This window comes from Amborella trichopoda, chromosome 9, assembly GCF_054954075.1.
Source record: "Amborella trichopoda isolate Santa Cruz 75 chromosome 9, AtrichopodaSantaCruz75HAP2 v2.0, whole genome shotgun sequence".
NCBI classification, from domain to species: Eukaryota; Viridiplantae; Streptophyta; class Magnoliopsida; order Amborellales; family Amborellaceae; genus Amborella; species Amborella trichopoda.
Window position 1 is genome coordinate 26,726,877 of NC_142344.1, and position 14,940 is coordinate 26,741,816.

The 14,940-nt window shown below is 44.0% G+C and overlaps 1 long non-coding RNA gene across 6 annotated transcripts in view; it reads left to right on the forward strand.

Moving 5' to 3' along the window:
* Positions 1–810: 810 nt before the first annotated feature.
* The window catches only part of LOC110006919 (uncharacterized), a 49,224-nt gene continuing 35,094 nt past the window's right edge, over positions 811–14,940 (forward strand). For 4 of the 6 annotated variants that reach the window (XR_016041709.1, XR_016041708.1, XR_002280303.2 and 1 more), the window contains exon 1: positions 813–1,281. This is a non-coding gene — a long non-coding RNA (uncharacterized LOC110006919). Of the gene's footprint in view, positions 1,282–14,940 lie in introns of all 6 variants that reach the window. The other 2 variants (XR_002280304.2, XR_016041711.1) reach the window with 2 other exon arrangements.

Sequence of the window (14,940 nt, forward strand, 5' to 3'; positions counted from 1 at the left end):
TATAAATATTAAAATAAGTCTATGTAACTTCTTAATTTTTTTAATTTTCTACCAAAGAATTTTAATTTTAATGAAAATACAATTTTATACTAAGGGATTTGAAAAATATTCTCTCTATATAAAGTAGTAATTTTTGTTCACCAAAAATTTCGATTTGCATTTTGTTAATATTATTATCCCATAATAATAAAATACAATCCTTCCCAAATGGCCCACAGGGCAGATTAAGGAAAACCACGTGAATTTTGTGTGTTGTGGTTTTTGGCTTATGGTCCGTAGAGAGTTGTAAGTTTGCATATTAAATTTTTCTTGTTGCAATTATGTTTCTTGAGATCTAACTTTAAGTTGGTTAGAGATGTCGAATTTGTTATGCCAAAATAATTCATCCTCTTGGGGGAATATATTGTCCATCTACCAGAGCAAAACATATACCAGAAAAATCTTTTGGATCACCAAATTTGGGGATATAATCTCAAAAGCCCTGTGACGAACCTCAAAGAAAAAACAAAAAATTAACATACCTAAACTGTATTTTTGAACTTTATGCCAATTTAAAGTTATCTAATTTGAGAAGTGAAATGTAACAACGGTTAATGATCTTGTAATAATGATAAATAGGGTCAAGGCACACAAACCCTTTGGATTTTAGTGGATTTGGAGTATGCTATCGTTAGAGACATCTTAACCATTTTTGCCCTTTAGAGATGATAAGGACAAAAAGTACGTACAACACGTATAGCCTCAAGGCACACAATCCCTCTCTCTCTCTCTCTTCCGATAGCCTCTACTTTAAACATAGAAAAGAGAATTCAGGTCAAATGCATTTGTCTCATCTTTACGTACGACCCCAACCACTCTCTCTCTCTATTCAGTCGAGCTTTCTTTATACAAACCCCTCTTTTCAACAACACAAGAACCCAACATCTTCCCTGAAAGCATCTAGGGTTTACCTTTCAAGCAAGTCGCCTTAATTTCCTCAACCGATTCTTCTGGTTTAAAACTGAGCTTTTTACTATAACTTTTGTTTCAACACGAATCGCCGATGTACCGTCGACGGTCTCCATGGCTGCTATTTTATCCACTGATCGCTTGTTCTTGGAAGGGCGCATGCACATTGGGGATTCACTTTGAATCCATGGGCTTTCTATGTGAAGGAGCGTGTTCTTCTAACTATTTTTGCAAATGCAGGTGCTGAATCTGTTTTTGCTATACATATTGTGAGTGCAGTGAAGATATTTTATAAGGAAGCCCTCTTGTTTTTTCATGACCATGACAATACAGGTGAGTTAAGGTTTTCTTTCTTACATTTTCTTACTTTTTCTTTATCTGGTTTTAAATTGCTAAAATAGGTATTTATATATGTGTGTATGTGTTTTTTTTTCCACTTCTCTCAAGAAAATGGGGTTTTTCCTTGTCACTATTTTACCTTTTATAGTGATGGTATAATATGATCATATGGTCATCACAACTCCATTGCTTAAGTTGAACCGTAATAGAAGCACTTAGTCTACCTCACACCTTAATTAAATGAACAATTGAATTAAATAAATTGTTTGTCTATCCCATTTATTTGAAAGTGATAAACCCCATGGTCGTGATTAGGGCTGCTAATTAGGTCGGGCCTACGGCCAACAAGCTAGGCTCGGACTGGGCATACTGGCCGAAACAATTATCTGTCTGTGCCAAGGTCATCCTTGGCCCGCCAAGATATCTTATGTAATATTCACTTTTGCATTTATTAGCAGTGAAACGGGCTTCGCAAGTTTTAAGCCACGTATTTTTTCCTTAGGTGAAAATGATATATTCTCAAAAATTTATTGTTACAGAGAGATTCAAAGCCATATTCTTTGTTCACTCTTGTGCTCTATCAAAAGACAAAAAGGTTTTAAGAAAATGTTTTATGATGTAAATTTGATGTTCTTCATGTTAACTAGGAAGTTGTTGAAAGTAGGTTCCAATATGATAGCAAATGCTTGTACTGAATCTATTAAGAGAAGGTCAGGTTAACAAATATTGAGTGTCTCGTTGTACGAAGAAATATAAATACACTGTTGGGATATTGTGGGACTAAATTAGAATACACTGAGTAAACATTAAAAATTGGGCCCTCAAGTATGAGGGATGATTTGATTATTGTATAAATGAAGATTTTTCTTTTTTTTCCTCCTTTTTTTTATTTTATTTTATTCTGCAACTTTTGTTTTTAGTAGTACCCTCTATAAAGTACAACTTTATAAATTACATGAGAGAAAAGTCTCGGGATGGAACTTCTATAAAAAAATTAGGGAAAATTACATACATATCCGTTATACTTTGCGTTATTACAGATGTACGAAATAGTTTTTGTTATTACATGTATGTCCATTTTTTACCTTTTATAACGTTATTTTTTTAAAATATTACAGAGTAGATCCACATCGTGCTCTCATGGGAACATAGAATTTTTGAACAGGGTAGCCCTGATATTAGCTTTGGTTTGAAGCTTTTAAAGTATTACGGTACTACTCCCTTGCTCAAGAACCCTTATTTAAGCATGTTTTCATTCTAAATTGTTAAGAATCATATAAAAATTATGTAGAGATTATATCCTAAAAGTTTGAGATTTGAAAAATTAGAGCTAGCGTGGATATTTGTCGAGGGAGTAAATAAATAGTAGGCCCGAGAGAGTAAAAAATCTTTCGTGTTGAGTTGGGCAATATTACGGTACTTAAATTACCGTAATACTACTTTAAAGTATTACGGTGTTTTAGTTACTGTAATAATCAATGTTATTATGGTAATTAAAGCACCGTAATAGATGTTTATGTTATCACAGTACTAGAAGTATCGTATTCTATCTCTATTTACAATAGTATTTTAATTATTGTAATGGTCGCAATGCATTATGGTAAAAACACTACCACAAAAGCTATTTTCATCCAAAAAATGACGAAAATGGGGAAAAGGGGTGTGGGTAAGGTTTTGGGAAGTTTAAGGTTTTTTTGTGATTTTCTTAAAATTAAGGTATATTAGCAATAATTTCACATTTTTTTTATATGGATTACCTTTTTTATATTTTAATAGGTGGCGGCTTGATAAGAAGAACACACGCCTAAAATTTAAAGTGATTTGGATTTGTAGAAAATAACTAAAATTCAAATCCTATCGGCCATCCATGATCGTCAGATCAACCCAGATTCAATTTGGACCCTTGGGCTCATTTTTACTTGTGAGCCCACTGGCTCACAGAATCATTTTATATATATATATAAATTTTTTTTTTTTCAAACCAATTTGTAAAATGAATCGATTTAGGGTATTTTTAGGGTTTAAATTTAAATTGTTTTTCAATTTGGAGGTTTAGAATACCACAAACACCTTTTTTGGCATATGTTTTAGGTCAAATTGACCCAAATTGCCCTTAGGACTTTCTTTATCTGCACAAAAAAGGGCCCAGGCTCTAGGCACTCAGCTTGTCCACTTGGGCAGGCACATCGGTACTGGCGCCCAGGGATGGCTGCCTAGGCCTAGGTGCTTAGCGGTCAATTTTAGAAAATGGACATGATGGAAAGCTAAGCTCTCCCTTTCTCTCTAAAATAAGGTAGATTTTACTTTTCTTCCTCTCTCTGATTGAGCTCTCCTATTATCTCTATGATACAAGAGCCTCTCTCACAAATGCAGGGCCCTATTGAGCTCACCCCCTCTCTAAACCAACCCAAGACTAAGTGTGCAGCGTAAGGCCCTTTGGCCGCCTAGGCGTTGGGCGGCTTGATTTTAAATAATGCACATGATAGAAAGCTTAGCTATCAATTTCTCTCTGTAAAATAGGGTAGAGTTTGCGTCCCTTCCTCTCACCAAGATACGACTGGTTGAGCTCTCGCATTATCTTTCTAGTACAGGAATCTCTCTCACAAATAAGGGACCTGTTGAGATCACCCTCTCACTAAAACCACACACACTCTCTCTCCCACCAAACCACAATAGAAACCCGATCTATCCTTTCTTTGAAATAAGGTATGTTGAACAAACCACATCTCTTTTCCAAAAAAGGAAAATTTGAGTTCTTCCTTTGTTTCTCTAACATTGAGCTTGCTCATTCTCTCTAGAACCACTCTCACCCTCTTTATTTGTATAGTGGTGTGGAGTTGGCAATCGACGTCACGACTCTGACTCTTCATACTTTATGTTGTCTCCATATGGGGTGCTCACCATTTCCTCTGAATTCTTCATAAGAAGAGGTTTTTGAAATAGTGGAGCATGCTTTCAGGGAGAAAACCATAGATGAAACAACTATGTAAGTTGTAAGTATATAAGAGTTATCAAACAAAGTGGAGGCTCGCTAGCTCTACTCTTGTAGTTAAAGAGCTTAGGTACTTTTTGTTCTCATTGTTATCTCCTCATCGTTTTTCACATTGGTGTGTTGGAAGGTATTTTTCAACATGGGGCTCCCGCTCAATAATGGCCTAGCAAGTAGTGGAAATTCAGACTGTCTCAGAACAGCCCGAGAACTGGCCAAGATCTTCATGAGGTCTCTCAAGAGTCTCCTGTCCTATTTTTTTGCATTCTGACATGTCTAAGGCAGTGTAGACTGAGAACACTTCCGGCAGAATCGGCCTCAAGCATCCTGAAACGAACCCTTATAACTAGAGCTACATTTTCAGCATCGCAAATTGTTGTGGTACCACCACCATTGGATCCTACATGGTTGAAAACCCCCAAGGGTCAAGCTTCATCTCAAACGAATATTCCAATAAGAAGTTATAGGTGAAAGAGTGAAACAGGAGAAGCCGCACGCTATTCCTGTGTGGCCACCCTGCAACACTATACCATTGAAGGGACATTCACGACTAGTAACATTCGATGCTCATATCTCACTCATCCTAAGTCGGATCGCACTCAAATTTGGTGAGCATGTTCGTCTAGTCAAGACGAGCGATTCGATATGTGGCACGCCCTGTGATGATACCCGAGAGTGAAGAAATGCTAGAGAGAAATTGTTGATTTGTGAAGAAAAGTGCAAGAAATTCAGCCACGTCGTGCTCGCTTGAGTGGCCAAATCATACCGCTCGTAAACCCGATTGACACGAGACCAATTCTATTGTCGGCGTATGATCTCAGGCTATCTCTTACCAGAACCCCGTGCATGATTAACGGTCGGATTCTGTACACAAAGCCGACGAACATACTCCATATTCTAAAGTTGAAATCCTTGATTCCGAGCAAAATTCCAAACTTACAAAATCTTCGTTCGTTTATGGAATCAAGCTGTGTTTGGTGCCTTGTGATCGTAGTGTCATGCTCAGTGTGATTCAGCAAAGAAAACACAGAAAAACAATAAGGAACGCACACACTACTGATCCAAAGTTTCAAGATCTACTAAAATTTCATGTCACATGATCGTGCACCAAAAGCACGATTTATGGCTCGAAGTTGGTATCAAATCGATCGCCATGCTGAATCCTAGAAGATAACAATCATCTTACGATCAACCGAGCATCAGAACGACGCCGGATCAGCCATGCAAGATCACGCAAGTCCTACGGTAATACAGGGACTGTTATGGAATTCCACGACTTGTGAGAAACAAGAAAATCTCTCATTTTGCACCCTATAGTTTCTTTTAATTCAATTTAATCTGAATTTTCAGCAATTAGGGTTACTTTTGATCATCCACCCATGTTTGGGGCATACTTTTATATATACGTAGCATCACTATACGCAAAAAAAAAGAAGAGACATAGGCATACACAAACAAGAGGGAGTTTTCACTCAATATAAGTTTTTCTTTCATACCATTGTGGTGCCACATTTGAGAGAGAGAGTGAGGTGAGAGAAATATTTTAACCGGTACCCCTAGGGTTGAGGTAAACCATCTCTCTCTTATTTTTTTTCTTCTTCTCTCTCTCTCTTTTCCCCTCTCTTCTCCCTCTTCTTTGTCTGAGTTCCTTGCAAAGGTCATGCATAGCAGTGGCAGTGTCGTGCATGACTCTCCCTTGGTCCCACAGGTTGTGTCTGGCAACGACAACACCATGCACAAGTCCCCCTCCCCTTCTATTCGTCAATCTCTTTCTTCTAGTGAAGTTTGTAGATGACATTTCCTATCGCCACCCATAAACGCAGCTGTGATTCTCGGCGAAGAACTTAGACGGCGAAGCTTGTTGCTGCCTGCAGGGGTTCTTCCTTTACTGCATGTTTAGTGAAGACGTCGATACCTATCGCTGCCTGCTAGAGGCTTTGGCAACACCTATTGCCGTCCGCGAGCCTCCTCCACGTGCCCAGTGCTCGTCGTTGTTCCCCTTGCATCCTGCGCCTATCATTGTGCGACCTTGGAGAAGTTATCGTCGTGTGCTTCGTCAGGAGTTAGCGCCATTCACAAGGGATGTGTCGTCTCCTTACAGTGTTCACCGCAATGCCTATTGATGCTCAGACTTCCCCTTCTTGTTATCGTCTCGTTCTCTCCTCTTCACCTCTTTCTCCTCTCACTTGATTGAGAGTAGACCTAGCTTATCACCGGCACGTCAATCTTGGTTTGGAGTAGTATTGCCGCCGTGCTAGTCTTAAGAACCATGACCGCCTTGCTACCACTCCGAGTCGGTAATTTCTGGTTGTCATGCTAGTCTCACCCCCACTTCAAGCTCTCTTCTCTTTTATATCTTTCACCGAACCTTGCACTTCATCACCTTCTCATTGAACATGCATTGCCCTAAGATAAGGGTGGGTCCCTTTGACCCACTTGTCTTACAAATTAAACATAGAAGTGTTGTGTAGAAAAAACTAAAGGATTACAGGTCAAGAGAAGCGATTCCGAACCAGCTCAAGCAGCTGGGGGGCTTTCTTCGTGATCTAAGAGGGCGCCTACGCAAGCTAGCTCGAGTAAGTCCCGAGCCCACCTAAAATTCCTCTCTCATTGGTTGGTATACTTGCCCTTGCCCTCGTACAAGGTTCTGAGAGAGCAATCTCCAATCCTGAGTTCATCAGAAACCCGAGACACGTGCCGCCAGATCAACTAGATTCGGAGGGTGAGATCGAGGTACCTAACCAGCTTGGCGACTCCCCTGGGGACTTAATACCCCTTAGTCGGTTCGCTCATGTTTGACCAATTTCTTTTTTACTTTTTGCACCATTTTTTATGGCACCTGGGTTTTCAACCCATTCATCTGGGTCGGGGACTTCCTTATCCCTGCACTCTTGGCTCTCCCAGGGAAGCAACTCGCTCAAGCCTCCTTTCCTACTCTCCTTCTGAGTCAGGACTCACGATCCAGCTCCCCGGTTCTCACCTGGATCGGTACGAGAGGGGACTTAAAGGTTCTTGCCTCCCCACTTTCTCGCCCTGGTGGACTCTCCACCATGGCCCCTTGCTTGGGAAGCACTCCCGCTGTCGCACGCCATCCTACTGGTAAATCTCTTGCCAGTCATACTGTTGTGATACGTCGGAAGGCTGCCCGTCCATCCCTACGAAAGGCAAGCAAACTATCATCGCTCCTAAGGTTCGCATCAAGGCAACTCCCTATGCTCCTTCATTACTCCGAGCCTCCGCACTTAGAGGGTCGGTACAAAGAGGTGGAGGTCCTGAGGTCTTCACCCCTCGCACATACTCAAAGGCTCATTGTCTATCCACTCGAGCCACACCGCAGGGAAACCCTCATGTTGCCTTGAACTTGCTTCTAGGACCGGGCCTTCTTTGGTCGAACCCTAGTCATGCATTCACTTTCCACAACTCAGGGCATCGCTAGCTTTATGCCACCTCGAGCACATGAGGGTCGACCATTCTGTTTTCCTTCCCAGCACACACAGCTTCACCTTGTGAGAGACAAGCTCCTGCCTCGTCCCTCACAAACACAGGCTCGTGGGTCTCTGCCTCCTCAGGTAAAACCCATTGTCCGGCCCCGAGTTGACCCCCAAGTCACCCTGACGACTAACCCTAAAGGTGCACATGCACCATCTTTGCATGTCCCTCTAGGATCCAAACTCAGACAGAGTCATGAACCAGCTTCTTCCTTTGCCGCTTCTCTGGCATCAGGCAAGCACCTCGAGGCCTGGTATTCAAAGATCTTCCTTAAGAGTACCATCTTGAGCTAGCCCCGAGTCAACCGAACACCCGGGCCTCACAAAGGAAATCGGGGCAACGACTTGATGTCAAACAGAGGCCTCTAGCCACCAAGACAAGAACCCAAGCTGCCCTCCATCCTTAGACCCCACTCCCTGCTTCAGCTCAGAGCCATGACCCTCACTTGTTCGAAGAAAACGGGGCAGTCCAGGTCTTAGGCCCGGTTTTGGAATGAGGTCCACAACCGCCTCCGGATCAAGCAGAAAAGATGCTTGCAAATCTTGACAGGGGAAACCTCCAAGGCAGTCGTGGTCACCCCTGACGACCTCCTGCATTGTAATCCCTTCTTCCCTCTTCAAACTTCGGATCCTGAGCAAGTCCAAGAATACTGTTTTGTGATCACCACTCAGAAGTCACGGTGACCGTCAATAACCGGTCCTCACAAGATCGGCATACAAAGCCCAAGTCCAATTGGAGGAAGTTGAGCCCTTGCAAACTGACTTGCTACGCATGGCTTGCCAAACTCAGCAATCCGTTGCATCACCTGACTCAAACCTCCTAAAAATGAACAATGCAGTCTTGCCTCCTAAAAATAGTAAGCGGAATGACTACTAGACCCAGCACCAGAACAAGGTCTACGCCTTTGACATGGAGTGGACCCCTGCACCACTCCAACTGTTGTTAGAACATAACATGATCTAGCTACCAGAGGTTATACCAGAGGTTATAACATGATCCAGCAGGCCCTTGCCACCCCCTAGTCAACCAGACAACCTAGGTGTCTTGCCCGGGGCACGAAAAAACTCTGGTGCCCCTATTACCAAGTATGGGGTCACGAACTCAACGAGTGCACTGGATTTGAGGCCATAGTTGTGGAGAAAGTCTAGTAAGGCCACATCATCTGTGCGATTCTCTCAGGACACATCCAAGCCCTCGCTCCCATTCAAGAGGAAGCCCCGCTACAAACCCTTCATGAGCATCCACCAAACCTTTTAGAGCCTTGGGAAGTCTACCATGGGAGAAGTAGGATCAAATCCCTAAAACGTGAGGCAGTCTACCAAGCTAGGGCCACTCACCAATCTGATGGCATGGTCCAAAGACCCCCTCAGGGATCCTGAAGGAGACAGCGAGCACCTAGGTGAGCCTGTCGAAGGAATCATCTTCCTCAGCCACTAGTAGAGGAAGAATTCCTCAGGCCCCTTTCTCCGCTGCTGACCTAACGGGACTTCATCTCATGCGCAGCTCACCTCATCTTATTGTCCAATCAAGCAAACAGCCCTGAGTTATCAATATCTCAAGAGTCGGCCAAAATGGGTGACGACGTTAAAAGCACCCCACGACAGTCAAAGCCGAGGCATGACCTAAAATACCCCCTGCAAACGTCCAATTCCGATGATGACGTAAAAAGTAGCTCAAAATGTTCTAACTCTTCTTCTCCTATCCCCTCCTCTATTCCCTTAACAGGTATCGCTCGGTGTTGCCCAGATTTAGACACTCTAAACAAAGAGTTCGGAGGCACCAGCCTCACCATGCCGCAACAAGAGCGCCTCATAAAGATGCTAGCCCAAGCGACTGGATTTTCGACAACTATCGATGCCTTGTCAACCCGAGCAAAGACCGAGTCATCCTCGACCTACTCTTCTAAAGAAGCCTCCCACATGGTGCAGATCTTGGAAGTACCAGCTAGAATGGGGAAAATGAGCTTAAGATCGGGAAAGAAGCTACAACCCACACCTCAAATGATCAAGATCCTCAAATTTCCTGATCCTTCACTTTCCCCTAAGACTAAACCTCAAACCTCTTCATCCCTAGTACAAATTCCTATTACTACCCTATCAACCCAGACCGCACCGGCTAAACAAAGTCAACCAATGTCAAAAACCAGAACTCAACCAAAGTTGTTCTTAAGCCTACCTTACCACCTACACCAGTGACTGGATCAGGAACACAGAAGACGAATGAGGGTAAAGTATAATACGACGTAACTGGGCACTTGAGAAAGCTTCCAGTGCTTTTAAGTATCTATGATTCCCTCCTGTTGTCTAGAGACTATCATATGGCTCTGGTCCGAGCTCTTTCTAACCCAGAGGTGTACGAGACCGAGGTGGAACCTATTGAGGTTGACCCAACCATGCTGAGTGGGTGCCTAGCAATATCCTTTTCCGAAGATGACCTTCAGTTGGGAGGCAAATTCCAGAATCGCCCCCTCTTCGTGAATGGTGAACTGGATGCTTACTCCCTTGATCGGATCATGCTGGACGGAGGGTCAGCAGTTAACCTGATCCCAAGAAGGATTCTCATCCGATTGGGATTAGGGTCAGACGACCTCACACATACCCACATCACCTTGCAAGGGTTCAACCAATCAGGAGAAAAGCCAGCTGACACAGTGCATCTTCGCTTGAAGATCGGTGATCTCAATGATTATGCTCATTTCCGCTTAATCAACATCAATACCTCTTACAGTGTCTTGCTTGGTCGTCCTTGGCTTCACGATCAGGGGGTGGTTCTGTCCCCACCAATGTTTCAAGTACAGTCGAGATGGAACGCAACATATGGTCTATGCTGACGACATACCATTCCCTATAGCTAAAACCTACTACGCCGACGCCAAGTACTATTTCACAGACCTTTCAGCATCAAAAAAACCAAAAGGTTATGATCGGAAGTTTGTACGAGAGATAAGAGCTTCGTCTTATGATGACGTTGAGGATCTGGGGCGAATGATCATGGATATGTTCAAAGAAGAGGAAAGACAAGGCAAGATCCTCCCTTTGACCCCCATTCACCTAAGTATACCTTGCCACCTCTCCAAGCTCATGGTATCCTCTCCTGAAGATGAAGCTTCTCCCTCTACTTCTAATTCGCCAGAACAAAATGATGAGATAGAAGTAGCCCCTGAGATCAAGGAAGCCCCAGAGGCAGACCTTCCAACACCAAGGGTATACATCAGGCCAACAAAAGGTTCTGCATGTCCCCATCGCTCTCCTAGAGGTAGAACTGGCGCACCAACACTACGGAAGGTGCTCCAAATTCCATCCTCCTTGAACAAGGAGATCACTGGTAGCCAAAAGAAGGTCTTACACTTCTCCGGGGTTGTCAAGGAAGTACAGGCTGACAAGAGTCAACCCTCTGGCTCTCAGGGACAAGACCCCATGGTGGAGCTGTGAAGCAGGATGCATAACCTCCATAATCATCTAAAGGCTATGCGTGTCGCTTCAAAGCACTTAAAGAATTTTGTCCCTAAGATTAAGACTTATGACGAGATCAAGACTAATACACCTCGAATCGAAGCCAAAACTCCCCCAGACTGCAGCATTTACAGCGAGCAGACCCATCGAATCATGAGAACCATGAATTATGAGCCCCTCTCCAATCAAACACTCAGAGGTGAGGTAGCAACTGCTCCCCTATTCGAGGTCATTGAAGCCACAATAGGCTGTCACAAGATGAAGTAAAGAGTGGACTACTCTTTCTCGTCTCAAACCATGAAAGGGCAGAAGCAATGAAATGAGAAGAAAAAGAGGGAACAAAAGACATGTCATGCACTGGGAAGAGAAAAGAGTCATTTCATTCATCAAAAATGGTTCCAGTTATTAGTGAAAAGGAAAAAAGGGGGATTCTATCGCTATTTGGGTACAAAGAGCTATGAATAGAAATATCCGCTCAAATCCCAAAGCTAAGCCTATAATGGTCCTGTTGCACCCACTTGATCCCGTCCTTCAAAGTGGCCACCTGGAGGAGTGCAAACTTTCTAACCAAAGGAGGATATTCCCCACGCACCAACTGAGATGAAAATGGGTCCTTTCCCACCTTGCTGGCCGCAATAATCAAGCTTTACAAATCATCAATGTTACGTTCAAGAATCGTCATGTCCTCTTCATTTTCAAAACAAACGATTTCTTTAAATATCAAAGGAACCTCTGATGGAAAAATCTCGAAATTAGGGTGAACGAACTGACGCATGAGCACGCTGGTTCTAAGGTTACCCAAGTGTGCCACCGTAGAATCAGTGATAGTTAAATGCCCGAGAAAGAATCCAAGTAAAGGTCTGATAGAGGGATATTCCTCAGTAGAAACTGATTCTTCAAAATACATAACTTCCCTAGCTTGATGAGCCATCTCAATCATTTTCGCTTTGAACAAGTCTGCACAAGGAACATCGAAGTCTAAGAGGTTGTCTATCAGCCTCTTCGCCAAAGAAGAGAACATGATCAACTCAAAGAGAGATTGGTTCCCTTCGAGCAGAAGGTGCGCGGCTCCCTCTCAAGGTGGCAAGAGGGATCGCCTTGTTTCCCATCATTACCAGGTTGTACTCGCTCTCACCTCCGGAGGCAGGATGTTGAGGAGAGGGATGCAGTTCATTCCCAATAATAAGGGGCTCTTTATCCTCAATAACAATGAGGCCCTGTTTGAAGAAACCTGCAACCTGGAAGCTTTAAAGACCTTGGCTGATCGTCGAGAAGGCATTTGTGGGAGGGATTTTATCCAAAAGCACTAACGATTCATGCTGCCATGAAGAAACCGCTCTCACCAGGGCAGGACTTGCGCTGTCTGCCCACTAAGATGCTATCGTCGTCTTGTAGACAAGGGGAGGGCTATCGTCGTCTGCCCACTGAGATGGAATCATCATCGCCACCAGGAGGGAATCGCTGTCTCACTATCAGCCAAGGACTATCGATGCCCCACGAACCAAGGCATATTAATGCCTCGCTCTAGCTGTCAGCACTCGCTGCACGTGTGACCCTTGAAATCCGGACACACCGCCTAATGCTTGCGGCGTGGCCTGTCGCCACGCGTGCGGAGGATGAACGTTCACTGCTACACAACCCTCCATCTTCGCGACTGTTACGGTCCCATGACCCTTTGGGCTCCCACCTGTTTTTCCCCTCTCCGTTAGGAATCCACTCCTGTTCACCAGGAAAATCCTTCCCGCCTTCTGCTCGTTCCTGAAGTTAGCGAAAAACTATTGAAAATCCTCTAGAGCTTTCCTACGACCCTGTGAAGTGCCCTTCTCCCTGGATTCCCACTTCAGCAGTTCACCAAAGCTCACCGGAATTTCGTTAAGTTTCTAGTGAAGTCAATGCAACACCGTCTCCTTCTCCTTCAACAACCAAGGACCTGACAAAGCCCTCTGAACTCTTTGCGACCTCCACTTCAAGCAGCCAAACGGCCAGAGCAGCACTGGAACCCCGGCAAGGTGCCTCTACAAATCCTGTTAAGGCCCCAATAAGCATTGTTCCTTGCTCAGAAAGCCTTGGCACTTTCTAGAAAGGTTTGCAATCATGCTGTGAAGCTTCACTCGTCCATAAGCTTGCTAGAAAAATCCTTAAAGACCTGACCCTACAAGTTTTGGCCAGAAAATGCTCGTCGAAAAATCCTCATCAGAAAGCTTTGACTGTCTCTCTGTAAAACGCTTTCTATTGTTTTACCCTTTGGTAAAACAGTAAATTGCGGTTTCTCCCCTTTTTATACCCCGTAATATCGAGAATTGCCCTCGGCAAACTCAGAATGATGCTCCAGTCCTTAGCTCTTGATGGTGATAAGACCATGCCGGTGCAGGCTAAGCGCGAGACCCGAAGCATCATCATCACGTGCCTCGTCAAGACTTGTGTTGCGTGGCTCATTAGAAGGCTAGTTCTGTTTGCCCCATCAAGACTTTTATCGAGCTCCTCGACCATGAGAATATCGCCGCACATCTCATCCAGAGATTATCTTTGTGCGTCTCGTCCAGGGGTCATCATCGAGCGTGTCTCATCTAAAGATCATTCCCGCATGGAGCATTAGGGCCTACTGCCTTGTGCTTCACTAAGGGACCTAACGCATCACCTAGGCTGACTAATGCATGTTCCACTTCACCATTGGTGCCACACGCATGCCTTAGCACTCCCATCAGGACCATCATCCCTCATCTTCAGGAACTTCATTCCCTGCATGCCAATCTCACTCCTCGGTGAGCCCAGTCTCCGGTCAGGACTCTATCCCCCCACGGAGTCACATCCCCTCACCGCTACCGCCAATTCATTTTGCACGACCTTAAACTACACTGCCACGGTCCATGTTTCACTACCTTAAACTGCACTACTACGGTCTTTGCTGCACGACCTTAAACTGCACTGCCTCAGTCCATGCTGCATGACCCTAAATTGTACAGCCATAGTCCTTGTCACATGACTCAAAACTGTACGACCATAGTCCGAACTATATGACCTTAAACTATAGCGGAGGTCTAGTTGCACACCCTCAAACTGTAAAGACCTTGTCACATGACTTTAAACTTACAACCACGGTATGTGCTGCATGACCTTAAACTGCACTGCCACGGTCCGTGCTAGACGACCTTAAACTGCACTACCCCGGTCCATGCTGCATAACCCTAAACTACACAACCATAGTCCTCGTCCCATGACTCAAAACTGTACGACCATGGTCCAAACTATATGACCTTAAACTATAGCGGAGGTCTAGTTGCACGACCTTAAACTGCAAAGTCCTTGTCACATGACTTTAAACTTACGATCACGATCCATGTTGCATAACCCTAAACTGCACAGCCATAGCCCTTGTCACATGACTCAAAATTGTATGACCATGGTCCGAACTATATGACCTTAAACTATAGCGGAGGTCTAGTTGCACGACCTCAAACTGCAAAGTCCTTGTCACATGACTTTAAACTTACGACCATGGTCCAACTATGCGACCTTAAACCATAGTGCACTTTCTGGCCGCATGACGATAAAAGGCTTAACACCATGGTCCAAACTATCAAACCCCAAACTGTAGCAGAGGTCTAGTTGCACGACCACAAACTGCATGGTTCTAGCTATATGACTTTAAACTACATAGTCATGGTCTGAGCTACAAGACCCTAAAACAATAACGCATTGTAGTCCATACGTATAACTCCAACT